We start from the raw sequence: 24654 nt of genomic DNA, 5'->3' as shown, positions 1-24654 counted from the left end.
ATTACTGAATTAATATTTAATTTCATTTAAAAGTTCATATATGAATCAGTCAAAAATAAAATTCTAAATATTGAGATTATTCTAAAGAAATATTTTAAAAAATATTTTATAATCAAATTCATAATAAGTAATCTTTTAATATTTTTCAATATTATGTTTTAGAAATATCTTATCATTATATCATTATTATCTTGTTTACAAGATAAAAGATTAAAAAAATTGAAAATTGTTATTTTTAAATTTCTCTTTTGAAATTTTAAAATTTTTCGTCGAATATTTATTGTCAAAATTTGCATCGTTAAAAAAAATTATACAAGAAAATGTATTTATTGGAAATTTTTATTGGTAACTTATTTGTAAAATTTAGAAATATTGTAGAAGAAAACTTCACTGAAAAATTGTATGACACTTATAAATTTTAAAAAATCCAAAATCAATCACTATTTCCATCTTCTTTTCTCATTTTTCTGCAATTGTATCAAAAAATTTTTTTCAATATTATACACAATTTATTAAATTTACTTCAGTATATTCCATAACATTTTGATTAAATATTTGTACTAAAGTTAACTCTAATATATTTTAAATTTCCTGTTTTATAATATATTTCAAATAAAGTAAACAATTTTTGTTTCTTTATTCACAAATAAATATTATATAACAATACACCGAATTTCCACAAAGAGAATCTTCTCTTTATCAAGAATATAATTATCCACGTTGAATAATTTTTGTGTTGACAAAGAGTAATAAGCATAACGAGAAATGAATTAATAAAATTGTAACAGACGAAATAAAGAATGCAAAGAATTCTTGGAATAATTTCAATTTGGTCTCGAGTCACTTGATTTCTTCAATTATCGTATACTTGAAAAGTTATTTGTTGAAAGACAAAGTTACAAAAGAAAAATGATCTTGACCTCATTCAAATCCTCCTAGACACAAGTTAATCATGTTGTCTTTTATCGAGCTAACTACGTGCCACGATTGCCAATTTAAACAAATTAATTTTTCACTTAAAACTCATCCAACGTTAATAATAGAAGTAATTGCTACGTCTTAAGATAAGATAAAACGTGACTAGATAATATATAATAGACTTCATTTTGTCAGTCACTTTAATTATTTACAGGTTCCATTTTATCAATTATTTTAATTTTATAATATTCTATTTATAAAAGGAATAATAATCTTATTAAGAAAATAATAATATTTTCATATAAAATAAAACAAAATATTTGACATAAAAGAAAAGAATTAAATTTAAAATATGAATTTACATACATAATATATACAAAGAATTTAAACATATTTGTTCACATTTTATTTATAATATTTTATAAGTTGTATTATATAATATTCTGATAAATTAAAATTTTTTCTTTTGAATAAAAACTAAATAAATTTTTTTTCTATAAAATATTTCGTATAAAATTGATGACAAGATATAAAAATTTTCTGTTTTATAAAGTATAACTATAAATATTTTCCTATGTAAAATAAATTTGATGTGACATAAAATAATTTTTTATAGACTCTAATAATAATGTTACTTTACTTTAAAAATGATATCTAATATTAATTCTTACATAAATTCAAAAATAATCATCAATTTGAAAAAATTGATTTTCAAATTTTTTTTATAAAGAAATTAAAAGTCAATATTCTTCGCATAATATATAATTGATGTATCCACTAAAACTTTATACAAGAAGTCGTTTTTACATATCTAACAAATCTAATATATCTAAGTCTAAGAATTATAATTATAAATAGAAATTCTAATCATAAAAATTAATTATTAATTTATCGATTAACCAAAAAAAAAAAAAAAAAACACGAAAAATATTGATTCAATGAAACGTGAAACATGACGTCACGTTAGAAAACTAGGACGATAATAAATCCACGTTAATCTGTACACCGAGTCGTCGACTAACGGCATTGGTATGGATGTACCACTGCGCAATGTCCGAGCAATGCTAGGTTGATCCACTTGAGCCTTGGCTTGTCTTTTTGCAAGGATTAAAGCGGATTGCGCGTGGCCAACACGGGCGCCCAGGGTAACGAGAGTTTAGCTAACATTGCACAGACCGGTCCCATACACACCTATCCAACTGCTTACATGTGTGTAACATACTCGTGAGAACATGCAACGCATTTGACGAGGGATCCTCTGACTTATCGTTGATATCGAGAACAAAGGAAATCATTCGTTATCGTACATTGGCCATATATTTCGAAGGAACGACAAAAATTCGTAAAATGACTTTTATATAATATAAAAAAATTATTTCAACGTCAGTTTTAACAAAATTGAACGAGAACGTGTAAGTAATAAATCTTTTTATTTTCAAATTGGAAATGTTTGAAGAAATCTTTTATAAGATTTTTCTGTCTTTTTTTTTAATTAAATATATACGGATTTAAAAGCTGTTTTTAATTGAAGCTTTTAATAAAGACTAAATATCAAAGTGTGAACGATATAATTTCGTTCAAGTTATGGTATGAAACATGAAAAAAAAAAAAAAATGGTTTCAAAAGAGAAGAGGAAATTGAGAAAGGTTGGGGAGGAGGGAGAAACGCATCCGACTAGCTAAACAAAACATCATTAAATCCGAATCAACTTCTTAATTTGAACGAATGGTTTTTTGCCCGTCGTTAAGCCACGAACTAGCCCATGATAATAACTATGCTCGTTCATCATCATTAAGCATTCCAGAAATGCATTTCCTGTGTTTCGTATACAGAATCTGAATTTTGTTTCTCAATCATTCCTGTTACAAACAATTAGGTTACAAACGTTTACCGGAATGATTTTGATCCATGGTTAAAGATTGATGATTTTAACGTAAAAGACGTTTCTAGACGTTTGTCATTGAAATACCAATTTTGATTGTCAAATTTATTTATAAAGAGTGATTAATATTAAAAAGATTGGATTAAATATAGAATGCAATATGAGAAATTTATATAATATTAACTATAAAAAAAAAAGATTTGGAAATGTGATATAATAAAAATCCCTTTTTTCTATTTTCCAGGAATTTTAAATAATATTGATAAAAAACATTTTATTACAACTCATCTATTTATGCTAAGATTTATGAATATTTGAATAAATATACAGCAATATTAGTTGTTTACTGCTTTAGCATTTGAAATATTGCAAATATGTATATATTTATTCTTTCAATTTGCTATGATAAGAGAATAAAAAGAAAAACGTTTTTTCTAAGATATATAATTTTTTATAACCAATCGCTTCCATAACGATAAAAAATTGCTTTTAATTTCAGAAATATTGATTTTCAATCAACTTATGTTCATTAGAATTTTTTTTTCATAAATAGTAACATTTATCCTAAAAATTACTTTTTCCCGTTATTACGTAATATATATTATTTCAAGTCAATATATTTAATGTATAAAAAGATTTTATCGATTCAAAAATTCATATTAAACAATTAACTTATTTTCTTCTCGTAATATTTACTTTTAATCTTTTTCGCGCTATATTTCTAAATATTGTATAAAAATCTTTTTATACATCTTACGAAAACCACACGTCATAATATTCCATGGTTTCAAAGCGAAAAAAAAAGAACGAACGAGGATTCAAACGGTTGGATGGAAATCGATGCAAAATCACAATGCAGGTTTCTAGCTAAGCCAGGGAAATTGTGCAGAAATTCACATGCAGACTTGGTGATCGCGCTCGATACATTTCTCCCCTTGCTCGCGCAGGTTAGGTTAGGTAGTGGTGCATCGTCCGCGCTCTGTTTTCGACGATGATATAACGCGTTATTTGATAATAGTCAATTTCGCGCAAAATAGAGGCGACGTGAAAATTTCCATTCAAATTCGACTTTGTTTCCCGAGGTGATCGAAAATTATACCTCGATGCACTATTTTTATGGTATGACCTTCCCCCCAAGGAAGGTGGAGAGAAGAACCGAGAGAGAGAAGAAATTTTCGAATATCGCGTAGACACGATAAAACGAAATTTACCATCGATGAAATTCTATATCTTCCGATCGTGGTTTTTCTCGGCTGCAATTGTCCTTGTCTCACTGAACTGATGGACTTAAACAGATGCTATTGCGAGCACTATTTTTCAGAGAAAAATTTGCTAACAATTTGCTTTGCACATTTAGAAACAATTCGACATGGCTGGATATGATCTTGGTACCTGAGACAATACTTCTAGCCATGCCAGTCTCAACGGCATCATTCTACTTGAAACGAATTAAAACTGCTTTTTGGGAAAACAATAAACTTGTGAGTAGCCCCTTCATTCTTCATTCATTCAAGAGCGCTTTCTTTGGGATATTCAATCAGGGGGATTGGTCTGCAGTTATTGGACACTTATTGTACCCCCACTGAAGACTCGCAAGCTCAGGAGTGGAACATGGCGGGGGCTTCAGAGGGCACCTTCTTCTGAGAGACAACTTAAAAATTAAATAGTGCGAGAATTACAAAAATAGTGAGAATTATCAAAACATCTTCAGAAATCTTTGAACCTCGAACTTTAGTGAGGAATGTTATTGGCTTTGCCTTTGAATTAAATTGAACTTGTCAACAACAAACTTTGTAATAATTATTTTTATTTTTATTATATTAGCTCCAGGAACGGATTGGATAAGTCTTTTACCTTCTGCACGATATACGAATGCTTCTTTGTTTTTTTATAATTCTACTCCAACAAATATGGAAATTGGTCGAGTTTTTGTCTCGAATGCGAAATAGCAAGTGAAACTCCGTGAAAATTAAATTTGAATGTATTTGACGATAGTTATAGTTTCGTGAAAGATTAATTTTTTGTAGTGGCTCGTATTCAATCTACATATGTTGTTGACTTGATAGAGGTACGTGATTTATCTATTTGAGAGTAAAATCGCGAGTTGTTCTCTAAACACTGCGTTGAAAAGTGAATTGAGAATATTGAGAGCGAAAATTTTCTAGATTGGTCTCAATATGACTGTCGATAGCTACACAATGATTCATCTGATTTAAAACAATTTTGTATTTTGAGAAATATATCTGGAAGCTAGCTATCGCGAGAGTGACGTGAGAGCTTGAAATGGGAATAAAAGAAACAGCATAAAATAAGCACACCTGTGAATAAGATTCTGAGAATTCAGAAACTCTGGATGAGTTTTTTTATCGTCTATCTGGGAGGAAAAATTTCGAAAGTTGTTCTCAAGTAAACACATAATTTGAGAGCATTCTCGAAAATAAGCGTTGAAAAAGACTTTCAAATGAATATATAACTTTAGACAGAACATTTTAAATATTTTTTTCGTAAATATATTGAATTGGTGAGAAAGTTATATCTGTTTTAGATCCTAAGAACAATTTTAAGTGACTGTTTATGAATAATACATGAATTCATTTTATGAGAATTTAATTTAATTATACAATAATTTTTTGATAGTTTGTTCGAAAAAACAGTCGGATAAATTGTCAAATATAATACCATAAATTATATATTTTTATATGTTATTAGATTTAATATAATTATTATAATTTATTGATTACGAAAAATGAGAAAAACATATGTAGATATTTTCCATGTCTGTTATCTATAGAAATTCTATAAATTCTAATGATAAAGGATAATTATTTTCCAAATTTTCCGTATAATTTCATTACACAAATTAATCGTTTACACAAATAAATTTTCAAAATCAATCAACATATTTTACGTATCATGATTCATATTTCCATTCAACATGTCGAAAACTTTTCGTCTGATCTTCATTAGGTTGGAAATTCGAGTGGCACCTGGTGTCAATTAAGCGAAAATTCGACTTAAAAAAGTTTGCAGAAAAACGGTCCGTCGTTCATTTATTCGCATCGTTTGGGATACACTTAATTGCCCCTAATGGATTTCTCGATTGTATTCAAGTACTTTCGACCGTTCTTCATCAAGCAATGTGAAATGAAAATTGGTGCATTTTTATTCGAGAATTTCTATCATTTTCATACTTTAACAAGAAAATTAGTTAACACGCGATTAATTATTACCAATAAATATCGTCAATATTTTTTTAATATATTAATTCAATTCTTAATCCTTATCACGCGTCCCTTTTAAATAATTTTTCGTATCGTTATCGTAAATATCCAAAACTTTATTAAAAATTAAAATTTGTATCAAATACAAGTATTTCCAAAAAAAAAAAAAAAAATATTCTTTAATACACGATAACTTTTTCAAAAATTAGATGAATCGATTAATTAGATGGATTGATCAATATGTAGGTGTAAAAAAAAGTAAAAGTTAAAAAGATTAGTTTATTAGATGACATATAAAAGAATTTTTGAAAAAATTACAATTTCGTCGAAAACGTGAAAAAAAAGTGAAAAAATCAATCAAAATAGTTTTATCTAAACTTTTAATGAAAGTTTAAGAAATAGATTAATTTATATTAATTATATATGCTGAAAATTTCATTGAAATCGATTAAATGAAATAAACAATAAACACCAAAATATATTAAAAAAAAAAAACTTTAGATTTTATAGTTTATATCGAAATTCGTGAAAAACAACGATTATTCATGACAATGTAAACATTGTAAAAATTTCGATAATTTTTCGACAATGATCTTTCAACAATTCAAAAATTACAAATTCAATAAAGTGATAAACATTACGTGTTTACTTTCAATTATTCGTATTTGCGCCGACTTCGTAGATTTTCTAAATCTTTTCGAATAAATTAAAAATCGCCGCATTAATTCACAATTACATAGAGAAAATACACTGCAATTTACTCGATATCAGAGTTTTCTAGCTAACAGGAGGGAATTCGAAGTTGCCAGGTTGAATAGAAATCGATATCCCGACACCAGATTAAACGACATCGATTCAAACGTCGTCCGACAAATTGTTACAACGACAAATTCGAAGACGTTTTTTCAATTTATCGGACAAGTAACAAATTCAATCAGGGAAAAATCGACGGTTTTATTTGAAACAATCATTTGTATGGGACGATAGTAAACCGTTTAATTAGTCAATAATAATGGAGGAAAAAACTTAATCGATTAATCAATGCTCGCTTAACCAATTTGAATGGTTAAACGGTTAACCATATGGGGCATCGGTCCTCTATCATTTAATCTCAAACGAGATTACAAGCGTAAGCACTTACCAACGAGTATTGATTTAACCAGCCGCGCGAAATTTCGAATACAATTCGAATTCAACCACCATAATATGTTCACTGTGATTGATGTTTAATGCAAGTTTTTTTTTTTTTTTTTAATAATTGATCATGAATAATAACGGAAATTAAAAGTATTAGAAAAAAAAAAAATTAAAAAAAGTTACGATGTCAATCATAAAATTGTATCGTTAAGATATGGATGTCAAATGAAAATAATTAAAACTGCTATTTCTTTTTCTTATTCGCAATTATCGTTAAAGATATTGTTAACGATTATTTATGAATTAATTATATTTTATTGATTTTTTGACACATTAAAAATATCGTTAAGATATTAATAACGCGAATAGATTTTCTTAAATACAATATAAATAATTTTTCAATAATTTTATTTTTATTAAAATTTATTACAAATAATATTTTGAGTTGCCTTGATAATAATATTTAATAAATAAAAATAAGAATCCTAATCATCCAACTTATCCAATATTTTAACGATTATAGATAATTGTAACTTTAAAATAACAATCAGAAATTTTAAAATGTCATTAAAATAATTAAATATTTTTATGTATTTTTTTATATATTTCTTATGAGTTTATATTTGTTTTAATTATATTTTGAAGCTATAACTTCTTCTAGTGTAATCACTTTTAGCAAAGCAAAATAATATAATGAAAATGTAAAAAAGATTAATCCACATTTGAATAGAAATCAATTTCATTAATATAAAATTTCTGTTCGGAATTGATATTCTACTATTCCATTATTTTTGTAATAAAACCGTAAAAGATCAATATTCACTAAATTCAAATCCACGTTTATCACAGGAAACTTGGACAAACGGCATATTAAACAACTTAGCCATTGACAACCTGTTATTTGAACATTTTTCACACTTTTCACCGCGTCGAGCACGCATTATCGAGTGTTTTTCCTCTCAATTCGTCGTTCCTACCTTTCTATCGCGTTTACGGATCACAGAACTAAAACAAAATAAAGGATTCCGATATTTTTTGTTCGCAACGTATCGAGGTCGTATCGTGTTTTCAGCATGGAACGAGATACCGATTATATCGATATCCACGCGTATATATGCACGTATACGTATAGATCTGGACATTCACGTAACTTGAAAGATAGTTCATCAAGCTGTTAGCGGGATTACTTTTCTCGTCAATTTTGCACGAAACGTGTGATTCCAATCAATTTCATTCGATTTTCTTTTTTTTTTTTCTACACTGTAAATTAGTTTTTCTATTTTATGTATCATATAATAAACTTAATATCGACTACAATAATATATAATTTACATATATATATATATATATATATTAATCTTAAATTAAATATAAATTAAAATTAAAATATAATGAAAAAGATGTTAATAAAAAATAAAATATTAGATAAATTCGATACTTGCTATAATATAACTAAAAACTTAATATTTTAGAAAAAACGATTTTGAATATTTTAAATTGCTATAAAAACATTATATCAAATTATAATCAATAAAAAAGCAATAATGATATTTTCGTGTCAATAATTCAAAAATTATAAATTATAAATTATTGTGTTGTGGCAAATAATACGAAATAATTATTGCATCGATTCTACATTGAATGACGAATTGTTTTTTTGATATTATTTAAATAATAATATAAATAAATTGTATTTTTAAAAGCATGAGTAATCAATATTTTTATAATAAAACTTCTATTATACGAAATCTAATAAATTCGTACGTTTTCTATTTTATTATTTAAAATCATATATTAAACACATTTTTAAATATTATGAAAAAAATATAATCAATCATTCCACGATCTCTTTTTATTATTTGACATAAGGACATTTCTATGGTTTAAAATATCTTTCGAAATCATTTTTTATAAAATTGATATCATCGAACTTTTTATCTAATGAAAGATACTGTAATGAAAAAAATATAAAACGAATAGAAATTTTATTTTTCTAATTTTATAAAGATGATATTCTTCTTGCCGAAAAAATAGAAAGAAAGTGTATTTTTTTATAATATTTAAAAATATATTATTCTAAATAAAACAAAAAATTTATTGGATGATCTAATGGTATGTGATTTCGAAAATTCACATATAGAATAAAAATAAAAATTTTATCACAACAGTACAAAACATATTTAAATGATTATGATTTTAAATAACAAACCGAGAAGCACGAACTCGTAGAATGACTTAATATTTAAAGCCGTTCCAATTACAAAATCAAACTCTCGCGAAGCGGATCATGAAACCCATAATTCGATCGAAACAACAACTTCACATTTATAACAAAGATTACCAAAATCATTATTACCAAAGTTCGAAAAGTAAGAAAATAACGAAGCACGAAACCCTCCGGAATAAAATAACCCGATACACCAAAGACGAACTTTTCATCCCTCAGACTTGATCCTCCGCCCAGATTAGCCAAATCACCCTTTATTACACTCCCTTTAATATCCTCCGCTCTTAGAACCACCGGTTTCAATGACACAACCTAAGTTTTCCTCTTTCCCTCTTTTTTAACTTTGAACCCAACTAACTCTAGGAAAAAAAAAAAAAAAAAGGATAGTAACGTTAGAGAGGTTAGATCTCTCCCGAGAATCCTTTCTCTCGTTATTTTAATGATCGTGGCCGGGCAGCGGCAGCTTCATCTTTCGCGGAATTAATGTTTGCCAGGGAGACGATTGACTGTCTCTGTTCGAAGGAAAAAGAAAATGGTCGGTATAAAACGGGAACGGAAGGAAGGGAGGGAGGGAGAGGACGATCCAAGGGAAAATCGAGCAGGAGGGTGGTATTTGTCGGGGAACGAGTGACACGAATGGAAAGTTCGGTAACACTCTTTCCATCTCCCTTTTTTCCCCGGGTGCTGCGATAATTTCCGACGTCTGTCGATGTCATTAATCCACCTATCCTTTTCGGCTGCCTCGTGTCGACGAGAGACGCGGTGGAAGAACTGGTGATTGGAGGGGGGTGAAATTGATTCTCGATTATCGGTCGAGTAGGACGAACCGTTGGGTTCTACACGAGTTCCCCGTATGGGAACGTCGACTCGGCACGAGAGAGTAATTATCTTCGGCGATGAAGTTAAAATATGGCGGGAGAGATGATTGATGATCCTTAAAATTGATTTTATTATGAATATTTTTTAAACGGTATTTGTTTACGTTTTATCTTTTATTTTAAAATATCTTGAAAATTGATTTATTAAAGCAAATTAATTCTTTCGAAAGTAATTTTTACAGATCTCTCAAGATTTATTTTATGAATCATGTATTTTCATAAAATACATTTCAATATAATTGTATCAAAAAATTCTAAGAAATCATCGAATTAATCAAGAATTATTAAATCAAGAATTAAAAAAAAAATCGTTGTGAAATCCATCCAATGATAAGTCATTTGATTTGAGATCAATCGAGAAGAAAATTTTAAAATAACCAAATACAATGTGTTATACATTGACAAACAAATGATAACTTGTTATTGTCTATAATATATAGAAATAACTCTAATAAATAAAATAAATAAGATATCATGCGTTTATTCTAGAGAAAATTAAAACACAATACATGTTAAGTATATGTTATGTATATATGTGTTGGTCTAGCAATTCTGTGCACATATGTGACACATGGTAACGAAAGGATTAAAAAAAGATTTTAAAATAGAATAATTTTTAAAATAATTTAATAGAATAAGTTTTAAATAAATAGTAATTTTAAAATAGAATAAATATTATTTAATGGAAAACATATTCGATTAATGGAAAACATATTCAAGAAAAATCAATTTACGATTTAAAATTTATTAACAATATTTTCACACGCATACACATATACAAGCACGTATACGTAATTCTTTATAAAATCTGTATATAGAAAATCCAATCAAACAGTGTTCTGTAATATAACTTAATAATACAGCACATCAAATTTAAAATTTCGATATTTCGATATTTCGATGAAATGTTTTGAAAATGTTTCAGCATCAAATACAAAAATATATAATGAAAAATATAGATTTTTACTTAAACGTGTATAATACTTTTTGAAGTCAAATAAATACAAGCAAATATATTCACCCTTTCCATAATATCTTTCTGAAACATTTTTCTGAATCATCTACATATCGGATATTTTTATATTTCTATAAACAAATCACACACAATTACAAATTTAAAAATTCTTAATAATAAAAAATCTGAAATAATAAAAAATGAAGAAATTCTTCACGGAAAAAGGAAAAGATAAATGCAGAGAAATAACTCTAAATAGAAAAAAGAAAGAAAAAAATGTTAAAAAAGAAACTTAGGTATATATAAAATTATCACCAATCAAATAAGTATTTACATTAAAATATCCATGATGAGAAAACATCAGAATATAATAAGATGAAATATTTCATAAAATCGTGAAAAATATTAAATCTAAATTTTAATTTCGTTATAAATCCATTATTTATATTCCTATAAAAAGTATAAATGCATGCAAAAACATGCAAAATAGTGACTTCACGTGGAATAATATTCAACGATGACACTAATATTCACGAAAAAAAAAAAAAAGAAAAATATCAGAATATAATAAAGATATTCTTATATTCGATATAAAATCATGAAAAATATTAAATCCAAATCTTAATTCTATCGTGAATATATTATTTATATCTCTGCAAACAGTATTAATGTATGCAAGAACATGCACGCTCGACTTCAGGTGAAAAAAAATATCCAACGGCGACATTTAATTACCATATATTTCATTCATATTTCATTTCGATCGCGAGTTGGATAGAAATTAAACCTAACGAATGAAATCGTGCCATTCCTTAATTCGACTCTCTGTTGTATCAAGGTTGATTCTGACCAATGTGCACAAGGGAAATAGAATAGTGAAACTTATAATTGGGGAAAATGAACTATACATATTCACAAGAAGGGAACGGAAGAGAACCACGAAATATTGAATGTATGAAATGTACTTACATTCTGCATTTAGAAACAGATTTTCCTCCAAGTACAAGCAATTATTTCCCTCTGGGTTTCTTTCAATCTTTAATGTTTATTTTTCATCTTGACTAAATTAGGGCATTAAATGATATAGGTAAATCGATATTTTTCTTTCTTAAATTAAAGAAGTTATTGTTAAATTTTTCTGACAAAAAGCATGGAAATAATATTAATAACTAAATCGTTTTTATGCATATATATTTATCTTTAAAATGAATCTTTAAAATGAATTTTTTATTATTTATAAATTTTGAATTATCATTACGTATATTATTTTATATGTAATTATAATATACTGTAAATATTACACTTGTTACATAATAATAGAAATAGCAAGGACTATTTCATTAATTACAGTTTATATGTATACGATATCTTTAAGTTTTTCCTGTAACAAAATTTATAAGAAAGAAAATTAATAAAAATTAAAGTTTTTTTATTATTTTTATTATTTATTTTATTATTATATTTTTTTCTCTTCATAAATTTTTCCTCAACTATACATTATAAAAAAATAAAGTTCCTACTTTTATTTCCTTAAAAAAAACAAACTATAAAACTATTTACAAAATAAAAAATCTTTCGATCAAATTTATGTATATTTATCATAATTTTATAAAATTTAATAATATTCAAGAACATCTTTGGAGAATCGATTCTATATAGTTCAAAATAAAAACAAAAATCGATATACAAAAATGTTTATCGATTAAGATTTATTTATTAAATTATAAACAATTGTAAAATTTGCATTAAACAAAACGAGGAAACAGAGTAGACACCGTCACTGTCACCTCTTTTACCCCCTCGCTTCCAACGCAAACTTAAATTATATTTATAACGTAATGAATAAGCCTCGATCAAGATTTTTACAAAGCTACAACTTTTTTTATCTGTTCTTAAAACAAACTCTCAATCGAAGAGGCAACTACACAATAAATACGACTTAATATGCGAGCACATTATATAAACATACTATACTAAGAGCCGTTTATTCCGATCAAAAATATTTTACATGATGGAGTAAAATCTCCTCTCGTGAAAAAGAGCGAAAACAGAAGAGGGGATGATAAAAACGAAATAGAGGAAAGCGTGGAGAATCGAGACACGTCATCGTTCATTCGATCGACTGAGATATATTTCCACGCTCCCTGGTTTCGTCGCAAACCATTCTTATTGCTTTTCTCATGCCCTCTACATGTATATGCATATCGGCCGACAACCCCCCCATAAAGTGGCAAGCCCCGTTTTAAACCGAGCAACCCGTTATAACGTTTGCAGAGAAGCTAAAATTACGAGCGCATTATGCAACCGGGCATTAGTTAATTACGTGACACAGGACGGCTCTCATCCCTCTGGCTAGCATTTCAACCCTTCTGCGCTATATAACATTATGCGAACAAAGTGTTGATTATTTCGATGTGGAAGGGATGTTAAAATTTCTGTGTTATTTATAAGAATGGATGAAGATAGATTTAAGCATTTATTTTTAATGATGTATTTAAAGTGTTTGAATAATGGATCGTCTTATTTGGATTAGATGTCAATATACTTTCAAATATACTTTCAAATAACTATTTGATATAGTACTTTTTTTTTAATTATTTTATTATTTTATTATTATGATCGATGTAATAAGATTACGTGAAAGAATTCGAGGAGAGAATATTTTCAGAATTTTTGATATAAAATTTATAGAATTATCGTTAGCTTGCCCGAATTGTCTTTTTAAAATATATTATGAAAAAAATCATGAAATTTTAGCAAAATATATAATAAAAAATTTCTTATATAGCAATTGCGAAAACTTGCAATAAAATCGTATTTTTAGTTCTTTGATCAAATTAATTCAGATAAAAAAATTATTTATTAGTCTATTTTATCTATTTTACTTATAAAATATAAACAATAAATTAATTAAATAAATCATTGTTTCAAATTCTTGAACTCTTATTTCTTATCTCCATTTAAAATAAAATTTATTCTAATATAAATTAAAATTAAAAATTATTGATATTTAAAAACAGATATGTAATTATGTAAGATGTGATAAAATAAAATATTTTAATTATAAATTATATGTTTATACTTATAATAAATCAACAGAGACATAGTGAGATACATATGCGATGTATACGTACGGAATTATACTATTTAATAATTAGAGCATTAAGTTAATTAAATGTGTCGACTGTGAAATGAAATATCTTGAGCTCATTAAACGTAATATTGGAAAAATTACCTCATACTGAATGCCATTCGTAAAAAAAAAATTTATTATGTTATATGTTAATGCATCATTTTAATATATAAATTTATAATTTATTAAATAAATATTCCAGAAGTAACATCTAACTCAAGTTATGAATATTTGAAATATTTGTATATCTTGCTAATTTTTATATAATTTGTAAAAATAAATTCACAAAAATACAAAGTAATGAAAAATAAGATAAATAATATAACGATAATCATAAAAATTATAATGTATATTATAATGTATGACAATTATATGAAAAGTAATTCGTTTAAAAAAAGATTGTCAAAAAAATAAAAAAAGATTGTCAAAAAAATATATAATCTTTCTTCCAACAGATTCCTAAAATACATAATAAATTTTCTTTTTTCCATTAAAATCTCCATAACTATTCATAGATATCGTCTCAACTATTTCTAAATAAAAATTACAAAATATTACAGATTCTCAAGAACGCGTGCGAATCGCTTCCTCGAGAAAATGTTCATTAATGAAAACCTAGAATCTATGAGATGCTTATTATAAATTCCAAACGAAATTCCATCATTATTCCTATCAGTTCTCTGATTAATTTCCGTGCAAAAGATAATTACTACCTTAAAGAGAAATAATTTGGACTCGCATATAATATTCATATTGTTGTTCTAAACATGTTGGCATCGATCACACGGAATCGTCTAATCTGTATTTCTCAAGTTTGTATATATTAGTACGTATTACTTAATATGTATTACTTGTCAAAGACAAAATGGATAAATCGGCGAGAGTAATCTCGTGCAATGCACATTACTAACTGTACACGCACGCCCACTATACACGTGGTTGCATGCATACGCATGCAGAACTTTGAATTGGCACGATTTACCAGCGACAATGCAATATCTTGTCCTTTAGAGATGATTGTAAATGGACTCGTACTTGCTGAACTAAATAAAATGAATGAACCGTTTTATTCGATTAAAGTATTGCATTGAAGTATTGAATTTCTAATATTAAAATCTCGAACAAGATATGGTTGATAAAAATTATATTCGACGAAATAAAAATATAAAAAATTTTAAATTTTACTTTTGAATTGTTATTAAAACAGTACAATATTCGAGTACTGTAAATATAATTTCATAATTATTGAACATTTTATTATTATATACATTATTTTCACTCACAACGATTTAAAGATCTGTTTTCTTAAAAATAAAATTTAATTTGAAATTTGAATATTGTTCACATAGTGATTAATATGTTCATATATGGAAGATCTTTGGAGGATTGTTTCTAGAGATTCTCAAAACAAACATAAAAATATGGTTTGTTAATGCTTTATTTATTAACTTTAGCAATTTAAATTCGTTTTAGACGAATAAGATAGAAATAAAATGCAAAAATGTGTAATGGAAACAAAACAACTTACTTTCTCTCTCTCTTTTGCAAACTTAAATTGCTTTTAATTTAATAGGTAAATCTCAACTAATTTTGTATTCGTATTTTGACTTTTAAAATTAGATTTCCCAAAGTTGAATATAAATAAATACGAATATAATAATATTCATCTGTATATAATAATAGTGAAATATAAACACGTAATACAAATTAAATTGAAACGAAATCTGAAATATTTTAGAATTTGAAAACGATGAAACTGTTAACGATGAATTAATATATAAGAAATATATAAGAAATTCATAATCATATCTATCATCATAATTCATAATTATATTAAAAAATGAAAAATGATATTCAAAATTATTTGCAAGATATGTATTTCTTAGTAGAAAAACTTTAAAAATGTTAAAAAATAAAAATGTAGATATTGCTACGTATCAATACAGTTCATGCAAGAAATAAAGCAATACCGATATTCAACAATTTCCAAAACAACTGTTGTTTTGCAAAAAAAAAAAATATTTATTAAATTTACAATTAAAACGATTCAAATTTTAAAGTAAATATTGATAAAATATTGATAAAATTGGATAAAATTTAAATCATGCGTATTTGGGAATTAAATGAATTGTAATATGTAATATTTGACAGAAAACCTTTAGAAAAGATTTTAACAAATTGAAGAGAAATATAATGATTGAATTGCGAAACATGTTATGCTATATATTAGTGTAAAGTTGTTAATCTAATATTGTAAAAGTGACGTTGAAAAGAGGATTAAAATTTTTATTCCATAAAATTAAATAAATTAATAAATAAAATATTTCTTAAGATTAGAAGAATCTGTTATGTTACTGCATAGAATAAGTGTGAAAAATTAATATTTTAATATTTAATTATTATAAATTAATGTTTATTTAATAATTATTTATATTAACTCTCAGAATTACTTCAATATGATAAAAAATATAAGAAAAAAGTGTTAAAAAAAAATGATTAAAGGAATATATTAAAAATAACAATGAAAAAAATGTCTTTTTTCTTCAGACTTTTTTGAGAATAAAAAAAAAAATTTCGAAATTCAGAAATGTAATTCTATATATATAGTTTTCTATATTAAAAAATTCATATAATTTAGCAATTAAAAAAGTATGGATTTCCCAATTTTATAAAATCTGCTTTTTATTATTTCAATTTTGAAAATTGTAAATACTTAAACGTAGAATTATTTTTCTCAAAAAATAGAATATTTTAACTAAAAAAATTTTATATTTCAATATCGAAAATTATTATTTTTTTTTTTTGAAACGATCTTATCTCTCTATTAATTCGAATAATAAAGATTCTAATTTAAAATAAAAAAAAAAGTTGCTGAATAATTTGAATATTTTTACAAATTTTAAAAGTCATTTTTATTATTTTAAAATAAATTTGTTATTTTCATTGTAAAATAATAAATAAAATAATAATTAATAATTCTGAACTTTGAACAGTTCATTAATGATTTGAACATAATCAGAACATTAATGATTTATATACGATTAATGTATCTTATCTAATTTCAAATACAAAATGTATATTTATTTAACAAATTATCATTCTTTCTTGAAATTATAATTTTAAATTTCGCGAAAAAATGTCTTTGATAAAATGATTTGTGAAAATGATATTACAATTTATTGTTCAAGAATATAGAATATTCTAACTGTACTTCTGTATATAAAATATTAATTAACATAAATATTATATGAATATAATATTTACAATACAATTAATAATACAAAGAAATTTTAAATTAAACATAATTAGATTAAAAAAAAATATGTAAATGATATCTTAATAATCATTTTTCGCAAACATACATTGTCAAGCTTCCATAGAGTTCGATTATTCAAACAATAGAGAAACAATTATTTACCAACGCAAAATGATATTTACTTAAATAATTCGAAATAACGTTGCCTACAGTGAAGTTGTACGAAGTTCAAATATCCATATGAAGTCGCATAAAGTTCAAAATTCGTATCGAGAGTTCGTGATGTTCGATATTCTGAGTTCGAGTGTCCGTTTATCCCGTTCGTCCTGTACTTCGCTTTGTAATGAACTATGTCAAACTGTGTAAAACTATGAGAAACTCTGGTTATTTTATATCTCTAGGTACCACATTTCCATCCAGTTAAATTCTTCTTCTAGGGAAAGTTCAATAGAAGAGTCTGGGAATATATCTATTTTCCCCAGTTATCTATACTCAGTTATTAAGATAACTTGCTAAGATAAGTGAAAATTCTCTTCTCTTCGTGGGTCAGTTAAGACACTTTTTATATTTTGTTTTACTGTTATTGTCTCCACTCCATAAAATCCTTAATTCTAAAGATAAGATTACGACAAGGTTACGTTTGTTGGTATTGAAGGATTTCTATGTTCCTATTGACTATTAAGTAAAAATATTAAGAAATAAAGCAAATAGCAAATGGAAAATAGAAAATTTACGATTGCATCGTAAACTTGTAAATGTGAAGATGATAAAAAAAAAATGTATATTGAATATATTATTTTTTAAAATGGTTAGTTTAGAAATACCGAGCTACCAATTTTGATTTGATGATTTATTCTAATAGAATTTTATAATGAGATTAAGCTCTATTTGTACGATATGAATATCTAAATTTATCAAGATGAATTAATACAAAGATATGTTAATGTGATTTTCATTTTTTTTCGATTTAATTATTAATAAAAAAATATTAAAATACACTGTCAAGATAATTTCTCTGTATCAATCGGTCTTCTTATGTATAATATATCTATGATTATTACGAACAATTTTATATAATTTTTGAATTTAAAAATCACTTCGATACTGAAAGATATATATTTAATCGAACTTTTAAAATCCATGTGATCAGGTATAAATTCCACATATTAACTCAATTTCTATGCATATTGTAGTGAAACAAACAAGTCTTCGTTCTCTATTACGTTTTTTTTATTTCAATTTCGTCTTTAATCAAGTTTTAACAACAATTCTATTTGTTGAATTTCCATTAACTCTTCGTCTGTGAAATTCTGTGAAATTCGTTCTAGGCATCAAAACAGTTGTCTGTTTTCTATTATCTCCTCGTTCAATTTCCATTTTCCACAGTGCGAAACTCACCACGATAAAGTCGATATTATCATTGTTATTTCTTCGTCCATAGTTTGTTCATTGGTCGCGGATATTGTTAAACACTTTTTGTGTTTTAAAAAGCTTGTTTCAAATGTCTGTTCCAAAAATAGGCAGGGAACCGAAGCGTTTCGAAATGATCGAATGTTTTATTTGCTCGAAGGCAAATTAAACATTGCTGTCCCAAAAATACACGCATATCGATATGTTTTCACATAAAATGGAGAAAAAATCTCATTTTAGAAGAATTTAAATTAAAAAAAAAGATATATATTTGGGGAAAATCTGATGATATAAAACGCGTTATTATATTTAAATTTTTATTAGTTATGAGTATTCTTGATATTATGATATTATGATACTCTGATACTACTTTTCATATTTTTCGTATAGGAGTCACATTCACTTTACAGTTATTAGTAATACATATCATATAATTTAATCGAATTTCAATTTTCCATAATTCTGGTAAAATTCATAAATTCGTTCAAATTTGTTTCAACAAATCGGAATTAAAACTCTATATATATTTTTTTAATCGATTTTCTTTTTAATTCTATTTAATATTAAAATAATTATATATTAATGTAATATATAATAACGATAATATAATAATCAAAATAATTAAAATAATTATATCAATCAGATAATGATTAATTAATATTATTGATCATGCTGTATTAATATATGCAACCTCATTTAATTCTTTAGATGCAACTTACAGAATTAAATTAAGGCTAGAGTTGCCGTTTAATCCGAAATGCACAGTGAATATATACATACTGAATTTTACAATTCGGAAAACATAAAAATGCAAAGAATTGGGACATTTTTATTTTATCCGGTAGAATGTAAAATATCTTTTTGTTCTTTTCAGTATTACTGCGAAAAAAAATAAACATTTGCAAAAAGCAACGACTATTGGTACGTAAAAATCCTGAATCCGAATTAGAAACGTTATTCTTGCGAACTAGTTTTCTTTATTGTACATTTTTAAATTTATTTAATTTATCTATTATTTATTATATTATTAAATTTATATTAATTATTTTTATTTTATTTTATTTTATTAATATTGTTTTGCCATAAATTCTTATTTTTGTATAAATGTCTGTTTATTTAGATTATTAAAATCGATCATTAACATTGATATCAATTATACTTGAAAATTTATTTATAAATATTTATAAATAAAAAAATCATCCGTTATATTAATTAATCGATACAATTACAATCAACTGAATATAATTTTAATATGTTTAAAATCAGAGAAAATAAAAATATTTATAAACGTTTTGCATTTGTTAGAAAATTGAATTAATAAAAGATTCAAATCATCGCTTATTTGAACAATTTAGATATATTTATAATTAGCATAATAAATTATTTATTTCTCTATTTTACAAATTTATATTATATTTTACAAACTCGTAATTTTCCTTATTACAATTGTTCTTTAAGTTAACGCAATGCTTTATTGTAATCCCATATGTATCTATGAATGTATAAGTAATATACGTTCATCTATAAATCTCTATAAAATCATCTATAAAAATAGATAAAAATTAGAAATCTTTCAATTTAACCAAAAATATTTGTGCTCGATCTATTCTCTTTGTTAAATCTATCATATATCGATTGAATTTGATATATGATAAGTATATTTTTCTATTAATATCGCTTACGAGAAAAATATTTGAATTATTATTCAAAAGTAACATGTATTGTAAGTATGTATACCACATACATCGTGGTGTAACTTTACGTTACTTAAAATTGCGGAATAGATCATATTATCATTTAGTAGAATAAAATAAAATAGAATTAGAAAATTTACATTAAACAAAAATTGAAATAATTGAACAATTACTTAAAAGAATTTTAATTTTCTACTAATTTCAATTTTAAATTCAATTTATTTGATTTATATTTAAATTAAAGCTAAATTATATTAATCTCAATTTGCAAAAAAAAATAAAAATTTATAATTGTATTGTTGTACATAAATTTCAAATAGATTTTTATTCAGATTAAATGTAAAATTAAACAATGAAATTAAACAATAAAATTTAACAATAGAACAAACATGATGAAAAATAATAAGAATATTAAGCTATTCGCATTAAATGAAAAGATGAAAAAAAAAATAATGGAAATAGTGAAAAACAGAAAGGAATGTCAAAAGAAAAACATTGTAATTATATAAAAAAAATTAATAGTTGATAATGATGCACATAATTATATACATATAGATGAAATTCATATAATAGTAACAACTATCTTTCGCTTAAAAAACTAAAGTATGGTTATAAATATAAGAAAAATTTTAAAAATTATCCTCTGTAACATATTTTAAAATCAAAAAATGATGTGCTTTTTTTTTTACAAAAAACACAAAATGTTTTGTAATTGGTAATATAATTGGATTAGAAGTATTCTACGAAAGGATAATTTTATGTAAAAAAATAAGTCGAAAATACAAAATAAAATTTTTTTGAGATTTTTAATTTTTAAGTAAAACAAATTTGAAAAATTTTCAAGTATAAGTAAAATTAGTTATTTTTCGATCAGATACGGATAAATATCGATAGTTATTCTATGTATGAAAAGCAAAAAATATAGAATAAAATTTTTTTTTAGAAAATCTGTATATACAATTAAATTTCACCTAATTTTCTTAAATTTCCTTAAAAATTAATTTTTAAATAAAAAAATTATAAAATAAAATAAATATAAAATAACTAATCGATATTTATTCGAATCTGATCAAACAATAATTAATTTTATATTTGAAAATTTTTCAACTTTGTTTTATTCGAAAACGAAATCTCAAAAAAATTATATTCTACATTTTTATATTTTTATATATTATATTATTTTTTAAAATCATTCTCTGTCTATTTGCATCATCAATTATCTTATATAATTATTAAAAAATATTAGATATTTGATTGAATGGAATAAATATTATAATAAGGAAAAAATTTCTTGGAAAATATTTTTCAAGATGTTAAAGTGATTGAATTTTTTTTTAAATAAAACTGCATATATTTATCATTATTTATGACGAAATAATATAGTTAAGACGAGTGAATTTTCTTTTAAAATGAAAACATTATACAAAACTTGGTATATGCTATAAAAATTTTAAATATAAAAAATTTACTAAAAAAATTGTTACAAATAATAAAATAACTTTGGAGATTATGGGGTGCACACATTATTGCAACATTAGTTATAAAATCGAATTATAAAATCACACTGCATGCCTTTGATCTATCTTTTTGAAGTTCCAATTTTAAACTTTGTGTTAGTAGAAATATTATAACTTTATTCTTCACCTTTGCAACATCCCACGTGCATTTAAATTCCATATGCCATCAAAAAAATTACGTCATATTGGTTATAAACTATATCTTCACATAACGATTCTCAGAAATGGTCGTTGCATAACTATAATAGAAAGATAAATGAAAAAAAATTATTAAAATAAATTTTTAATTAAATAATTTAAACTAAAAAGAAATCAAGAATTGTTTGAAGTATATTAAATTATATTAAAGTATATTAAATAATTAAATTCATATTCATATTTATTATAAAAAATTTCTACACTATATATATATATATATATATATATATATACACACATATATAGTTAGAATTATCATTTCTTTGTGTTAAAACAGAGAAAAATATAATAATTAATAAAATTTTAAATAATACAAATAATATTCTAATAATTATATAATATATAATAACAATAACAATAGAATATATTATAAATTGAAATCACATTCATATATTCGTAAATTATCTCGTATCATATCTGATTTGAATTTATTATAAATATTTATGTATCTTTCTCTTCAAAATCTAATATGTTTTTAAATTTTGCAATTTATGACCATGTGATTAATAACTGATAAACTAATTGAAGATTAATCAGTTACAATTTTTATTAGTATAAGCTAATCTTTTTACAATATATTTTGAAAATACAATTCTTATAGAACACAGTACAAAAATTGCATCACTCCTTCCATATAACATAGCTTAATAAACTTAGACAAGTTACATAATGCAAATGATTCTATCACACTATTTTTGTAACATTCCTCTCAATTGGTTTCAAACAAACCAACGAAACAACACGAAACGAATTAATCATTGTAGAAGAATTAACTTAATTTTTTACTTAAATTCACTTTATTAATATTAATCATTTCCTTTTCTTAATAAAATAGAATATATAACAAATAATATATAATAAAAAATAAAACTTACTGCTACAAATACTTTAATTCATCCCGATTTTCCAAATTCCATTTTTCCATAAATGCAATCGCACAATAACTACGAAGCGAATCTTCCACCCCAATTACATCCTTCCATCGAATAAAATAAGTGGAATAATTGATGAATACAAGCTTCAAATGCAAATTTTTCTGTTCGTTTGGAATCTGGGAAAATGGCAGCGTCAGCTTTTCAAGTATTAAGTCAACCAACGAAAACCTCAAACAAGACTGACTCTTCGAAAATTTTCTTCGCACAGTGGAATATAATTAGTCGGTGTTCTTCGCCAGGGGATTCGCGAATTGGTGTCAATGGAGAGATGATGATTCCTTCTCTCCGACGTTCTGGACTCATCGAGTCTACAAATTCGAGACAGGACGAGCTTAACGAGCCTAACTTTCTTCCCTGTTCGAGATTCCACCAGCAGAATTCCATCGAGATTTCTTTACGTGAAAATTTCTCTAATTGGTCCTACGTTTAAACAATATCGATTAATATTTCTGTATAAGTTTAAAGTGTCGTTAATTGACAAAATTTTCCACGAAAAAGAGGAAAGAGAAGGTCAAGACTAATTATAAGCAAACATTCAATGCTAATTGTTAAACTTGTAACTTGTTTCGTAATTTTTTGTGCAGTTAATAGTCAAAACTGTTTATATAAAAATATTTTTCAATGATATCAAAATGAATTAATTGATTTTAGAAATTAGTTTTCATTGCATTAAGTAATTTTTATCCGAAATATTACGATTTCGATGTTAGACTTATTTACAATGAAGGACTTTTTCAAAATAGGATCAAACGATTTGAATTTTTTTTAAAATATTAGAAGGATTCAATTTCACTTTCTCTGAATAATTCTGATCAATAATAATTTAAAAAAAATTTTTTTTACATATTTCTAATAAATTAATTCTTCTAATATATTCTTCAAAGATTCAAATCGTTTGATTTAAATTTAAAAAAATTATTTCAAAGTTTTAAAGAATGTATGAATAAATTTTATCAGTCACTATATGTACGTAATAATGTAAATTTTATTAATAAAAAAAATTTTCTACTTTTAAAACTCTGAAAAAAATCAATCGATATATATTATGTATAACACAAATTGTTTTGATATTTATAGTTAAACGCATGATACATCGCAGAACAGAATAGTATACAATTGCTAATGAAAATATTTTCGAAAGTTATTTAACAAGAAAATTCACTTAAGTCGAAAATTCTAATTTTAATAAAACTTTTTAGAATATAATAGATTACAAATAAATCTACAATCTTTTTATCGATGAGGAATTTTTTTCAGATGATGAAATCAATTTTTTAAATTATCAACATTTTT

The 24654-nt window shown here is 24.7% G+C and overlaps 1 protein-coding gene across 1 annotated transcript in view; it reads right to left on the bottom strand.

Moving 5' to 3' along the window:
* Window positions 1-24654, bottom strand: part of LOC122716003 — an 86007-nt gene that overhangs the window by 37791 nt on the left and 23562 nt on the right. The window lies entirely within an intron of this gene.

Source organism: Apis laboriosa, unplaced genomic scaffold (genome assembly GCF_014066325.1).
Source record: "Apis laboriosa isolate Shangri-la unplaced genomic scaffold, ASM1406632v1 scaffold41_cov147, whole genome shotgun sequence".
NCBI classification, from domain to species: Eukaryota; Metazoa; Arthropoda; class Insecta; order Hymenoptera; family Apidae; genus Apis; species Apis laboriosa.
The sequence above is the reverse complement of the archived record's forward strand: the minus strand, read 5'-3'. Positions and strand labels throughout refer to the sequence as shown.